Here is a 14,859-nt window from a genome sequence, read left to right as displayed (position 1 = left end):
CACATTGTCTTCTATCATCAATGGGTGCAACTCTTTTAAGGATATTATCTAACAATTGGCACAATCTTGCTGTGTGAGACAGGCTGTATTTTAACAGTCCCTGTAACCAGAGTCACCCAGTGTGCTGAGGCTAATGGTTTCCAGGTGTTTTGCAATCAGGACAGCCCATCAAGTAGGGCACAGGGTAGCAGCCCCTGTCTTTAACAGGTCTGCACAGCAAAAGCTTTAACCCTTATTCCTTTTATTGATTTCCAAAGTAAAATTATCTCATTGCAAGATTTTCAAATGGTGCCAAAACATACACCTTGTAAAATACAAAAGGCTCCACTGTTTCTCTTTCCTGCTTCCATTTCTAACTTTCCTTTTGGAGATAAACACCAAGAGTCATTGGATTACAAGCTAAGATGCGTGTTGTATTTTGCACACATAGGATGCTTCACTGAGTGCAAACCTTCTTATACTGTTTCAAATCTTTTTCATTATTTTTAGTATCTGCATAATATTCTCCTACAGAGATATACCATTGTTTAATTGATAAACATCTACTTTTTTACTAGAGCTGTTTCTACCTTTTTTCATTAAAAATAAGGCTGAGGGTGCAATGAGACAGCTTAGAAGTTCACTTGCAGCCAAGAATGACAACCTGAATTCGCCCCCTGGGACATACATAGTGGGAAAAAAAAGTGACTCTTGCAGATTCTCTTCTGAACACACACAATAATTTTTTACATAATAATAAGACTGCAATGACAATCTCTCTAGAGAAATACGTGATGATGTAGATGATGACAAGTTGTAAACATCTTGTCATATACACACCTGAGGATATAGATGGTATGACAGCTTATTTTGCATTTTATGCAGATATTTTTTTGTAGTATAGATTTCTAGGCTGAAAGTCCTGGCTCCACAGATGCGTGCTTACTTAATTCTAACAGAAATGCTAGATTTCTCTGGAAAGAGTTGCTAATGCATACTCCCCTCACGTGTTGCACATGATAGAATGTTTGAGAGTCCAACCCAGGCACAGGACTTCTATCACAGGAGCTCCGATTTCCTTTATAATGAAATGAAAATGTCTCTGAGACGAATCTAAGTTGGTACGGAGCGTTGGTAGAAAACCAGCTTGGAAATCATTCTTGAGGCCAGAACGCTACTGCTCTGAAAGGATTTGTGTAAAATCCCAAAGTTTCTCCATGTAGAAGAGGGTGGGTGATTTCTGTCCCACTTTCCTCAACCCCACACAGCCTTTCTCACATAGAAGAATAAGTCTCCAATTTCAAACGTCTATGGAAGTCTGCTGTTAGCTTGATGTCTGTTGATGTGAATCACCATGGCCAAAAGCAGCTTAAAGGAGAAAGAATTGTTTAGTTTACAATCCCACGTCCAGTCCATCATGGAACTGGGGCAGGAACTAAAGCAGAGACCACAGAGAATGGTGCTCACTGGTTCACTTCCTCTGGCTTGCTTAGGTTGTTTCTAATACAGCCCAAGCTCTCCTCCCTAGGGATGGCACTGCCCACAGTGGGCTGGGTACTCCAAACATCAACCAGCAATAACATAAAACTATCTCACAAACATAGGGATGGGCCAGTCTGATAGAGAGCAATCCCCCCCAATTGAGGTTCCATCTTCCTAGGTGTGTCAAGTTGACAGTCAAGATTAGCCACCTCAGAAAGTATGGTTAGAGGGTAAGTAGAACAGGTCAGGGTGCCCCCAAGTTGATGGGCATTTGTATCAATATCACCCCAAACCCCAGGGGTATCATTGACTATTAGGCTGCTTTATTTTTATGCCAACTGGTCAAGAGGAACTAACAATAGTAGAAGAATAAAAAGACTATCCTGTGCCATGGGTAAAGGGAAGAAGTGACTGGCCCAGCATGGCACCTACTGTCTGGGTCTGTGACTGTCACTGGAATGTGAAGTCTTTCCACTTGTCCCTTCTCCTCCTCGACTTCAACTTCCCTACCTCTGTCACTTCCTCAGGTTCATTTTTCACCCTGCCACTGAGGATGAGAGAAAACTTCATTCACGTAGGTAATAACTGAACCTCTAACTCTGGAAAAGGGGTAATTAGTACACACTATCACTCGGGCTAATAAGGTCAGAGTGGTGCTGTCCATGCCCAACTAGCCTGATCAAGATTTGAAACGAAGCAGCCCCACTTCTGTGATGAAATGGATACTCAGTGAAACACTGCACTCCTAATTCCTCTGTATCTCCATTCACCCGCGCGGTATCAAATGCTTTATGACACTGAAAATATGCTTAGTTGAGAAGGAGCAGATGCCCAAATCTCCATGTGCTCATTTAGAGAGACAACCTGATTTTTCTTTATCTGGGGTGTTATCATCCAGGATTACAAACAGACACGGAGACACACAAGTGATTCTAACTGGATTTTGTCAAAATTGTTTCTTTATGAGCTATATAAACAGAGATTTAACAAAACTCCCACTGCTATGGGAAAATGAAAGAGTTAGACAATAGAGGAGACAGAAAGGAGTATGCCTAAAGTCTCGTGTCATGAAGACTCCATATTTTATTTGGACAACCACATTAGCATGCACAGAAAATAAAGTACCCTTGAATTGATTTTTTTAAAGATGTAATTTAACAAAACTTCTGTTAACTTATATTCTGCATCTGACTGTCCGTAGATGGTATGGTTTGGGATCTGCCATAGTTTCTGAAGATTTGTGGGATGCGATGCTTGGTTGTTAGCTTATTGCCCTTTGAAAAGTGACTGGATCCTGAGGGCCAAAAAGTAATCCATCAAATGTGTCAGTCCTTCATGAATTCATCGCTGATGATATTATAGACATGGAAATAAAAGGCGAGGCTTAGTTAGGGAAAATGGGCTAAGAAGGGTGTGACCTGGGAGGATTTCCCTCTTCTCAGGCCCATTCATAGTTCTCTCTGCTTTATGACCATTGTGAAGTGAGTCACCTCCTCTGTCTCATGCACCCTCAGTCATGACACTCTGACTCACCACAGGCTCACCACAATAGAGGTGGCCAATCGTGGACAGAATCCATGAAACCATGAGCAAAATAGAGTCCTGCCTCTGCTAAGTGATTCATCTCAGGTGTTTTGCTCAGCAGTGAAAGCTAAGTAACACAGTAGGTTTATTATGAGGAGGCAGTTCAATCTGGTATCAAGAAATCAGTTTTTCCACACAGATATTAGGCTTGTGCAGTGGTCTGAATAGGAATGACCCTCATAGGCTCATATATTTGAATGTTTGGTCATTAAAGAGTGGTGCTACTTGATGGGGATTAAGAGGTGCAGCCTTGTTGGAGTAGCATGGCCTTGTGGGAGGAAGTGTATCACTGAAGGTGGGGTTTGAAGTTTCAGATGTTCAAGCTAGGCCCAGTGATGCTCTTTTCTTCCTGCTTCCTGCAGATCCAGAAGTAGAGCTCTCAGCTACCTCTCCAGCACCATGTCTGTCTGCACACTGCCATGCTTCCTGCCATACTGATAATGGACTAAACCTCTGACATTGTAAGCCAGCAGCAATTAAATGTTTTCCTTTAGAAGAGTTGCCATGGTCATGGTGTTTCTTCACAGCATCAGGACACTAAACTCAGGCAGCTTTTATCTCCTCAGTTCTTACAAACTAAAGGGCATTAGAATTGAGAACTCTCAGTAAGCCCCATCAGTGGAGTGGAAAGACAAAGCACAAATGTGGAGACACTGTCAGCAACAAGTAACAACCAACAACTACTTTGCAGAATATGTAAAGCTCTTCTGCAGATGAGTAAGGTGAAGACAGGCATTCAAGTATAACTTGGCGAGGAATCTTGAATATTCTGTAAAAAGAAAAATCCAAATGGCTAATAAATATATAAAAATATTAAAGCACATTGCAAAATTGAGAATGCAAACTTAAATCAAGATATTATGTCATATATTGGTTATTAAAAAGAGAGAATATAGCAGTGTAAAGTCATAGAAATAATATGAAACAAGAAAATATTTACCCAATATTAGTAGAAATAGCTTTGTTATTTTCAAATACTATTTGGCATTATATAATAAATTTGAAGGTATTCGTATCCCATCACCAACAAATTCCAATTTTCTCCTCCTCGTATATGTCCCTGGGAAGCACTTGTGAATTTGAAGCAGCATTAGATGGGATTCTGAGCAACCCTGTTGATAGCAATGAAGAATTCGGAAAGAATAAATGTGCAGAAGAGTTGGCTCTATGTGCCGCAATCAAACACTGTAGCGTTCTACAGTGGGCAAAAAAGAAGCAATAGGACACAGCCTGTAGAGCTCCAGAAACATCATCCATAAGAACAAAGACTTGGGGTCAGCAAGGTGACTCAGCAATAAAACTGCTTGCCATACAGCCTGATGAACTGAGTTAGTGCAGTGGTTAGAAGGAAAACGGTCCCCATAGGCTCACATATTCGAATGCTTGTTGGTGGAAACAATTGGGAAAGATTAGCCTTGTTGAAGGAGGCGTGTCACTGTGAATGAGGAATGGGGTTTAAGGTTTCAAAAGTTCATGCCAATCCCAGTTAATTCCCTCTCTCTCTCTCTCTCTCTCTCTCTCTCTCTCTCTCTCTCTCTCTCTCTCTCGTACACGCACACGCACATGCACATGCACACGCTTGTGAATCAGATATCAGCTCTCCACTTCTGTTCCAGTAACATAACAAGCCCCCCTGTCTGTCGTCATGCTCACTACCACGATGAACACGGACTGTAACCCTCTGAAACCATGAACCCCAGTAAACTCACCCATTCCTAAATTCCCTCGGATGTGGAGTCTCTTCACAGCAATAGAAAAGTAGCTAAGCCAGTTAGACTCCTGGAACTCGCAGTGCAAGGAGAGAACTAACTCCTAAAAGTTGCTTTCTACCCCCATGCCATGATATACATACAGTTGTGCTTGCACACACAGATACATACATACAACACACACAACAAATAAACCAATTAAATAAATAAGCCATGGAGCTATATACAAAAATAATAAATAAAATTCTAAAATTTAAATAACAAAATTTGTAAAATAATTCATGTTACTATGAAAGTTTTAATATATAAAAACTCACATCAAATCCATCTAGACTCCATCATTCATGATACCAGTCTATCATTTTTTGATGCAAGGTGAAGATCAAGTGGGGGTGAAGCAAAGGAACACCAAAGCAGCCCTTGGTGAGGAGTTATCCATAAGGCACGTGCAGTGTGAAAAAGGATGGAGATTTGTATGGAGAGAAAAGAATCAGAGAAGAAGCATGAAAAGAGACAGTAATGGCCACATCTCAACAAGCCATTCAAGGTAGGTAATCTCTAGAAATTGTTGTCAACTGTGCTACGAGAAGATACTGTGATGTTTGGGTCCCATTATCCACAGCTGAAGTGAATGTGACCAAAGGATTGAAGGGTGCCCACAAAGGGAGAGCACTAGATACTACCTTGTGTCCATTCTGTATGTCCAGTGCTCACAGTTGATCATAGCCATGACTCCTGGTCGCTCTTGACATGGAAGTCCTTCCTTCCCGTTCTCTAAAGAGGAAGAATAAACAAAGAAGCATGAAACACCTTCTGTGATGTAGACACAATCCTTGGGCCTGTGTGGTTAAGGTTATCCCTTTGAATTCACAGACTATGGACTGACAGCTGGGGAACCTGCAAGGGATCAAACTGACCTTCTGAATGTGGGAGACAGTTATGGGGTTTGATCTGTTTGGAGAGCCCTGGAAGTTGCTCCAGAACCTATCCCAAGTGCTTTAACTGACATTTTGGAGCCCGTTCCCTATGTTGGGATACCTTGTTCAGCCTTGATAGAAAAGGGAAGCTTGGTCTTGTCTCAAGTTGATATGACAGACTTGTTGACTCCCCAAGGAAGACCTTATCCCCTCTGAGAAGTGGATGGGAGATGGAAAGGGGGGAGGAAGAAGGGAAGCGAAGGGGAACTGAGGTTAGCATGCAAAATGAAAAGTAATTTTTTAATAAAAACATAAAAAGGAAAAAAAAGATTATCCCCACACCAATAAGGACATCCCTTCTCAGAGATGCTAAGCACAAGCACTCCTTGTTTTATGTTGAGGTTGTGTCCTGATAAACCCACTGTAAGTTCAAAATGTGCTTAAGCCATCTGACACATCATGCACTGTAGCATTAGCAACAGCACACCATGGGGATTCATTGTTTTCCCTCATCATTAAGTGTGGCTAAAGATCAATGGGCACTTATCACAAGCCTTAAAAAGATCAAAATTCAAAGTAGAGCTTCTGCTGAAAGCAGATGGCTTTTATAGCATCACAGGGTTTAAAAAAGAAAAAATGAATTAAACCATTGCAGGTCAGAGTCCATCTGTAATTTGCATTTATTTGCATAGCCAAAAGATGGGCAGACTTTCAAATCTAAGTCCACCACTACTGAACTTCCAGAAGTTTCTTGTTTGGTTTCAAAACCATCTCCAGGCAGATGAAGTTGGCCTGGAGGAAGATGAATATCAAGAAAGAGTGGGACAGTCATTCTGAAAGAGAAAACAGAAGGTGCATACCATCAGGTGTCACACCAACCAAAGGCTTCCAGATGTTGGAAATATGATGTCTGCAAAGCACACCAACTGGAAAAGAGCAAACACACACTTGGGACATTTTGCTATAAGAGAAGAATTATGAAACAAGATGAAAAGAAACACAGAGTTCAAAACAAGAAAAAAATATAACACAAATCATAAAACCTCAAATTCCCAACTACTTAATAAATGATGAGGTATGCAGTATGGTTAACTATAAATTTCTTAAGACTGTTTTGTGCTATTACCACACTAGGAACATTGGTTGGGAATTGTTTGGCACATGTATTACCTCAATTTTGATGATGATCTGTCACTAGAGGTTTCTGTGTGTTTGAATTCATCACATTGTGATCTAGTCTCTGGTTCTTGGTTACTCAAGCAGTATTAGGCACAGGTTCCCTCTCACGGAGTGGGTTTTAAGTCAAACAAGACAGTGGTTGGCTACTTCCTCAAGTTCTGTGCTACCATATCCTAGCATATTTTGCAGGCAGGACAGATTGTAGATCAGAGGTTTTGTGGCTAGGTTGGTATAGTGAGTCTTTCTCTGCTCCACCAATCAGCTCCCAAATAATGACAAAGAGAGACTTCTTATTAATTATAAAAGCTTGGTCTTAGCTTAGGCTTGTTTCTAACTAGCTCTTATAATTGAAATTAACCCATTTCTTGACCACTTTGCTCATATTCTCACTCCTCCCACTCTTCAGCTGAACTTTGGGAACTCAGTCCAGTGCTCCGATGTGATTCTCTGCCTCTGTTTCCATCTGTTGTTGGACGAAGGTTCTATGGTGATATTTAAGATAATCAACAGTCTGACTACAGGGCAAGGCCAGTTCATGCACCCTCTCCTCTACTGCTTAGGGTCTTAGCTGGGGTCATCCTTGTGGATTCCTGGGAATTTCTTTGGAGCCAGGTTTCTTGCTAACCCCATAATATCTCCCTTAATCAAGATATCTCTTTCCTTGCTCTCGTCTTTATCCTTCCTCCATCTCAACTATTCCATTCCCTCAAGTTCTCCTTGCCCCTCCTCTTCTCCCCCCACTCCCATGTTCCTAATTTTGTCAGGTAATCTCTTTCTAGGTGGGTCTATATATGTTTTTCTTGGGATTCACCTTACTACTTTGCTCTCTAGGATCATGAAATATAGGCTCAATATCCTTTGTTTATAGCTAGTATACACTTATAAGTGAGTACATACCATATTTATTTTTTTTTTTGGTCTGGGTTACCTCACTTCGGGTGGTGTTACTGCTTGTAATGGCTTTTTGGGAACCTATTCACTTTGGATCGATGCCTGGGAGGGCCTTGGACCTTTCCCAAAGCAATGTGCCTTACCCTCTCTGAGTGAATAGGGGGTGGGAGGGAAAGTGGAGAGAATGGGAGAAGAGGAGGGAGTAGGAACTTGGACTGGGTATGTATAATTTTAAAAAGATAGTTTGTTTTCTTCTTTTAAAAATGTAAAAAAAAGAAAGACTGAACTAATAGGCCAACCAGGTTATAATTTAAAATTTAATTAATTAACCCATTTCTATTCATCTATGTGCAGCTACATTACTCAGAGATTTTCCCTCTCCTCCTGCATGTCCTGCTTCCTCTGAGTCCAGGAGGCAACTCTGCTTTTCTTCTTCCCCGAGTTTTCTCTCCTTGGAAGTTCCGCCTATACCTCTGCCTAGCTATTGGCCTTTCATCTTTTTCTTACACCAATCACAGCAATATACCTTCACACAGTGTAAAAAAAAAGTCTCACAACATGTTTCCCTTCTGTCTAAATAAAACAAAAGAAGTATAAAATATATAAGCTTGAGAGGCATAAAAGCTTAAATTGTTTAGTACAGAAATATCTTATGAGGTCTAAAAAGACAGGTTTAGTAGTACAAGCTATGATAAATATTATTTAGGTATAAAACTTTAAATTTGTCAAAATAAGATGGATAATAAAATATTTTCTCCAGATATGCCAAATAAAAATGGACTGGACATTGTGAATGTAATTCCTACCTGATAATTATTCTTATTGTTTATAGTTTTATTATGGTAGAGTTAAAACTGTTCTTTTTTATTTAGAAAAAAGGAGGGGAAATGTCACAGAATATTCCTTTACACTGTGTGAAGATATGTCACTGTGATTGGTTTAATAAAGAGCTGAATGGCCAATAGTTCAGCAGAAAGAGGTAAGTAAGGACTTCTGGAGATACTTATAAGAAGAAAGGTGAGGTTACTAGCCAGACTCAAGCTTCATGGAGAGATGAAGTAACAAGCCATGAAACAGAATATAGATTAAAACAAATGGGTTAATTTAACTTATAAGAGCCTGTGGCCTAAGCTAAGGCCAAACTTTCATAATTAATAATAAATCTCAGTACCATTATTATTTGGGAGCTGACATTACAAAGAAAGAGTTGCTACAAGTTTATGTCCAGGTGTCTCTTTCAGTAGCCTGCGAGTGCCTTCCCATACAAAATAGAGTAGAATATAGGGGTGAAGACTCCATGTAGGCACCAGCTCAACTTCTCCATGTTCAATGAGTTGTGTGAGTTTGTCCTTGGCAATGGGGTCCCACTGTCAATTTGCAGAAAGTAGCCCTTTGTCTTAACAACAGCCTGAGTTGTTTGGAAATTTCCACAGGACCCCCTTGGCCTGTTTTTTGTTGTTGTTGCTGTTGTTTTTTGTTTTGTTTTGTTTTTTTACAGTTTTTGAGACAGGGTCTTTTGTATCGTTTTCATTGAGCTATGCATTTTTCTCCACTACCCTCCCTTGAGACAGGGTCTTGTATTGTTGCACAGGCTAACTTCTAACTTTCTGTTCTAGTTTCATTGCTGCTGTCGTGATTAAGAAAAAACACTCTGACAAAAAGTAGCTTATCAGAGGAAGTGTTAATTTGGCTTACAATCCCTGGTCACAGTGCATCCTTAGGGAAACACGAGGGCAACAACTCAAGCAACAAGTCCTAGAACACCCATAGTCAAGAACAAAGAAAGAAGAAATGCCTGGTCCTTGTTTGTTTGCTTACTTAGCTAGCTTTCTCTACTCTTACGTAGTTCAGGGCCCAGTCCATTAACATGGAGCCCCCACATTCACAGTGGATCTTCCTACATCAATTAATAATCAGGTCAACCCCCCATTGTCATGTTGTCATGCCTACAGCAGTATGATCTAAACAATCCTTCATTAATACTTTTTTTTTCCAAGCAACCCTTGAGTTAATTTGACTGTTAAAGTTTACTTACCATGTAGCACCTGGGCCTCTTACTTGAGATCTCCTCTCTCAAAGTTCTACAGTACTGGGGTTACTTAGGCATGCTACCATATCTAGTTAAAAGGACATCTCTCTGTAGTTCAAGTTCACCTCAATAAACCTGTTAGAAATGAAGACAAAATATTCTAATCCTAACCTTTCATGAAGCCCAGAGAAATCATTAATCTTGCTATTAGATCAGAGTTGCAAACCATCAACCACTGAGCCTTCTACTCCAAATCCCACCAAATAAATCTGAGTATCCTGGCCTCCTCTCACCCCTTCATCTTGAGGAAGTTAATAAATTCATTCTGCAGAGGCTGTCACCCTGCTTACCTGATTAGTGATAATCTACTGGAGATGAGCATAGTGCTCGGGTCAGTATCAGGAGAGTGTTAGAAGAACTCCAATTAATTCCTCCGAAACCAACTCCCCTTTGACAGATTCCCCTGCAGAAAACCCTTGTGTTTATCTCAGCCAAACAAACTTGTAATAAGATCTAAAACCTTTAGGGAACGTAGTCCTGAACACAGATGGGACCAGAGGGCATCCTATTAAGAGAAATAAGCCATTCACAGTAATATGTACATTGCATGATCTCACTCATTGGTTAAAACTAAATAGACTTGATATAATGAAACTGGAGAGGAGAAGAGTGATCACTTGAACGTAGGAAGGACTCAAGAGTAGAGGTAAGTTGGGATAATAGGTACCAGAATTGAGTAAGATAGGAGGAATAATTTCTAACATCCTTCAGCCCAGCAGGGTGATGAGGATTTTCAGTAATTCATATTTTTACAAAGAATAGGCAGAGAGGATTTCAAAGATTCCCAACACAAAGATCATCTAAAAGGTTATGAACATAGAAAGCTAATTACACATATTTGGTTTTTATATATTGTACACATGTATCAAGCTATTGTACTATGCCCCATAAGTCTGCACAATTATTTTGACTCTATCAAAAGGAAAGAGCAGAGAGTTCTTTGTCCTTTGTCTTAAACCAGTACTATAGCTAAGAGCCAGTCATTGCAACAAGGGATCTGACTAGCATAGGGAAGCTGGTGGATGGTCTTCCTGCTGACTTCATGTCTTGGTATCAAAATCCACTCAATACTCTGATTGATTTTGCATTTTATTATCTTGACTATCAGCAAGTTATTCCAACTGCTCTGTGTAGTGAGGAGCTTCGGGTAGGCCTGCTTTTCATCCTGCCCGGCTCCCGCACAGCTAGCTTAGCCCCGGAAATAACAACACACAAGACTCCATAAGATTATAAACTGGTTGGCCCATTAGCTCAGTCTTCCTATTAACTAATTCTTACATCTTACGGTAACCCACAATTCTACTCTGTGTTAGCCATATGGCTTGGTATCTTTTTCAGCTGTCAGCTCACATGTTGCTTCTCTGGTGGTCTGGGCAGGAATTGTGGAGGGAGCTTCCTGCTTCCCAGAATACTCCCAGTCTCTTTGTTCCACCCCTACTTCCTGTCTGGCTTTCCCACCTATACTGCCTGCCTGGCCAATCAGCATTTTATTAAAATATGATTGACAGAATACAGACAATTCTCCCTCACCATTTCCCTCTTTTTTTTTTAAACAAAGGAAAATACCCATAGTCCATTTGTTGGGAATGTGGGCATAGTATTTCAGGCTACTTCCTACTGGTTGGGGGCACTGATGATCTTATGGGGAACCTAAAGAAAATTTAAAGTTATAATCAAGTCCTGACTGGAGTATCCTGTGAGTCTTGATCATCTCAGGCAGCAATTTTGAATCTGTTCTGGATGTAGAACTCAGACATCTGGGCCATCTATTCCTGCCAAAGATTTCTCAGGTGGCCTCCCTTGATCAAATTGGATTTTTCATAACTCAGAATAAATCCAGAGCCTCTCGTTTTCTGCGGAAACAAAAGCAAAATCTCTTCTCCAAAGTAACATACTTTTTGACTTCAGTTTTGAAGCCAAGGTATTTTCAAAATACCTATCTTGGGTTAGTTCAGCAGCATTTATAAACAAAAGTCTTTTAGCAACTGTTGCTCCTTCCTCAGCATTCAAACAATTCAACGAGAACATAATAGCATACAGTATCAAGATTCTCTGTGTATTTTCCATCTTTAAATGGCTTTATTTTAACCTCTATTTCTTTTATTTTTACTTTTACTTTTTGAGACAGGTTCTCTGCATATCTTTGTCCTGGAATAACTCTGTAGACTAGGCTGTCCTTGAACTCACAAAGATCCCTCTGTCTCTGCCTCCCCAGTGCTGGGCTCAAAGGTGTGTGCTACCACACCTTGAACTCAGAGATCTGTCTGTCTCTGCCTCCCAGGCATTGGGTTTAAAGGTGTGTGCTACCACACCTTGAAGTCACAGAGGTCAATCTACCTCTGCCCCTTGAAGTCACAGAGGTCAACGTACCTCTGCCTCCCAGGCATTGGGATTAAAGTAGTGTACCACCACACCCTATTTCTCCCTTTCTTTCTTTTTTATTTTTAATGACTTTAACCTTTAGCCTGCATATATTTTTAAGACATAGTAAACCATTTAGAGGTTTTCTTCAACTTTGAATCTTTCTTTTCTGTTTATCTCTCTTTTTCTGACCACATGAGTCTTTATGGAGAGGAATAAAGCCATGCTTTGACAACTAGATCCAACCCATTCCATAGCTTTCCATCCTCATGGCAGAGGTACCTCCAAAGCCATTTTTATTGTCACAACTCTATGGCATTTCAAGGTCCTTGCCAGTAAGCAAGCTGCAGTATTCTGCTCACAGACCACACTCAGTCAGACTGCCTGCCTGAAAGAGTCAGAGTTTGCTCTGTCAGGATGGCCCAGAAAGCTGGCATTTTAAAACGACACAGCTTTTTTCCTGCTACAGCTGAAAACCGAAAAGCATGCCTTCAGCTTTTCATCAATACCGTTTAAGTGTTTTGTGGCAGGACCTCTTAAAGAGTTGCAGGGGTTTGCAGCTAAAGCTGAGTCAGGAAGCCTCTCTTAGATGAGAGTGCTTGCTTACCTCTTGCAAGCAGAGTAGACCCGAGAAATTGCTGCTACCAAGAAAACATGCTGTTATTTTGTTCTAGAATTACTTCCCAAGCTGTCTCAGGCTTTATGTGGATGCAGTTATCCACGCTGGGCGCCATATGTAGTGAGGAGCTGCGGGCAGGCCTGTTTTTTGTCCTGCCCGGCTCCCGCATGGCTAGCTTAGCCCCAGAAATAACAACACACAAGACTCCATAAGATTATAAACTGATTGGCCCATTAGCTCAGTCTTCTTATTAACTAATTCTTACATCTTACGGTAACCCACAATTCTACTCTGTGTTAGCCATATGGCTTGGTACCTTTTTCAGCTGTCAGCTCACATGTTGCTTCTCTGGTGGTCTGGACAGGAATTGTGGAGGGAGCTTCCTGCTTCCCAGAATACTCCCAGTCTCTTTGCTCCACCCCTACTTCCTGTCTGGCTTTCCCGCCTATAGCAAAAATATAGGCCTGCCTGGTCAATCAGCATTTTATTAAAATATGATTGACAGAATACAAACAATTCTCCCACACCAGCTCTGCATTTTTTTTATCATCAAGAAAATGATTAGAAGAATAATGTCCCTATAGACGGGTGAATTAATATACCAAAGACTCTTGGAGATAAGTTAGTACAATTTTGATTACTGTTATAGTGATTGCTGGTGCCCATCAGATGGAAATTAGTAATCCATTTGAAGAATCAATGTTTCAAAGAAATGACACTATTTATCACTTGGGACATATTGCTCATTACTGAAGCAGTAGATCTGTGGATCAATTGGATGAATGGTGTCCAAACTAAGGGGTCTTCTCTGATGACCATGGTTTATCTGAACGTTGTGTGAGCTTTCCTGGGATGGTGTGACAAAAGTCTCTGTATTCAAACAGGACATTTATAACAGACAGAAGATGGAAGAAGAAGAAGAAGAAGAAGAAGAAGAAGAAGAAGAAGAAGAAGAAGAAGAAGAAGAAGAAGAAGAAGAAGAAGAAGAAGAAAAAAAAAAAAAAGAAAAAAATTACATGCAAACTCAGCCTGGTGAATCAATTAGTTTTGAAGCATTACTTCCAGAAGCATGGGAAACATCACTGAAAAGCTAAGTCCAGCATGAGTGATGACTCATGAAAACAACATCCCTAAAGTTCCCTGTACAACTTGCAGGCAGCTACACTGAAGAGTTTTCTCTTCCATAGCAAACATTTACTGTATATATAACTTTGGTGTGTGCCTTTCTGTGGCTTTTAAGGTTCAATAGCCTCCTGTGTCTTATATGCCTCCCTTTGCCTTCTAGGAGAGAAATTTTCAATTTGGAAGAAATAGTTATAAAATACCTGGCCTATTTGCTGGTCATTATTCCAAAAGAGACAAGGAGCTTTCATTGAGATCTTCCTTTAGTGATCTGCTGAGAAAAACCTCTCTCCAAATGGCTCAGCATAGACTGAAATTGAACAAGGACAGTGGTTTACCCCTTACAAACAGAAGACATCACTCACTGTGGCATCTCCCAGGGGCAGGGCCACTCCTTGGCCACAGGGAGAATCCCTTACCCCAGTTACCAGTGGCTAGCCAACACTGTGTTCCATAGCTCCATCACAAAATACCATGAAGGGACAGTCTTTCCAAGCACAGCCTGAGTCCCCCATTTCAGAACGATGTGTTTACATTGTCTGACTATTCAGAAATATCACAATCTGATTTTGAAAACATAGTGTTTTATAAGAAAAGAAATCACAAATGGAAAGGGGTAGCAATCATCCTTAGATGCTTCTATCGGAGTCCAGTTTTCCTATGGGCTCCTATACCTTTTGGATGATTAGAAATCACAGTGGGGCAGTCCAGTGTTTTCTAACTGGTCAACTGCCATGTATACATGTCCATTGTCCTTATAGGTAGTAGCTATGGCCACCCTCATTCTACAGACTTAAAAGGAAATCATTTTCTAGTTGATATCAACCTCAAAGACTAAATTTGCAATCCCCCACAAAGATCTTGGTTTTCTTTAATGATCTCTAGGTTTGGGTATCATGCCTTTATGCTGTGAATTATACGAATATC

This window comes from Myodes glareolus, chromosome 9, assembly GCF_982192425.1.
Source record: "Myodes glareolus chromosome 9, mMyoGla1.1, whole genome shotgun sequence".
NCBI classification, from domain to species: Eukaryota; Metazoa; Chordata; class Mammalia; order Rodentia; family Cricetidae; genus Myodes; species Myodes glareolus.
This window is presented reverse-complemented; position numbering follows the sequence as displayed.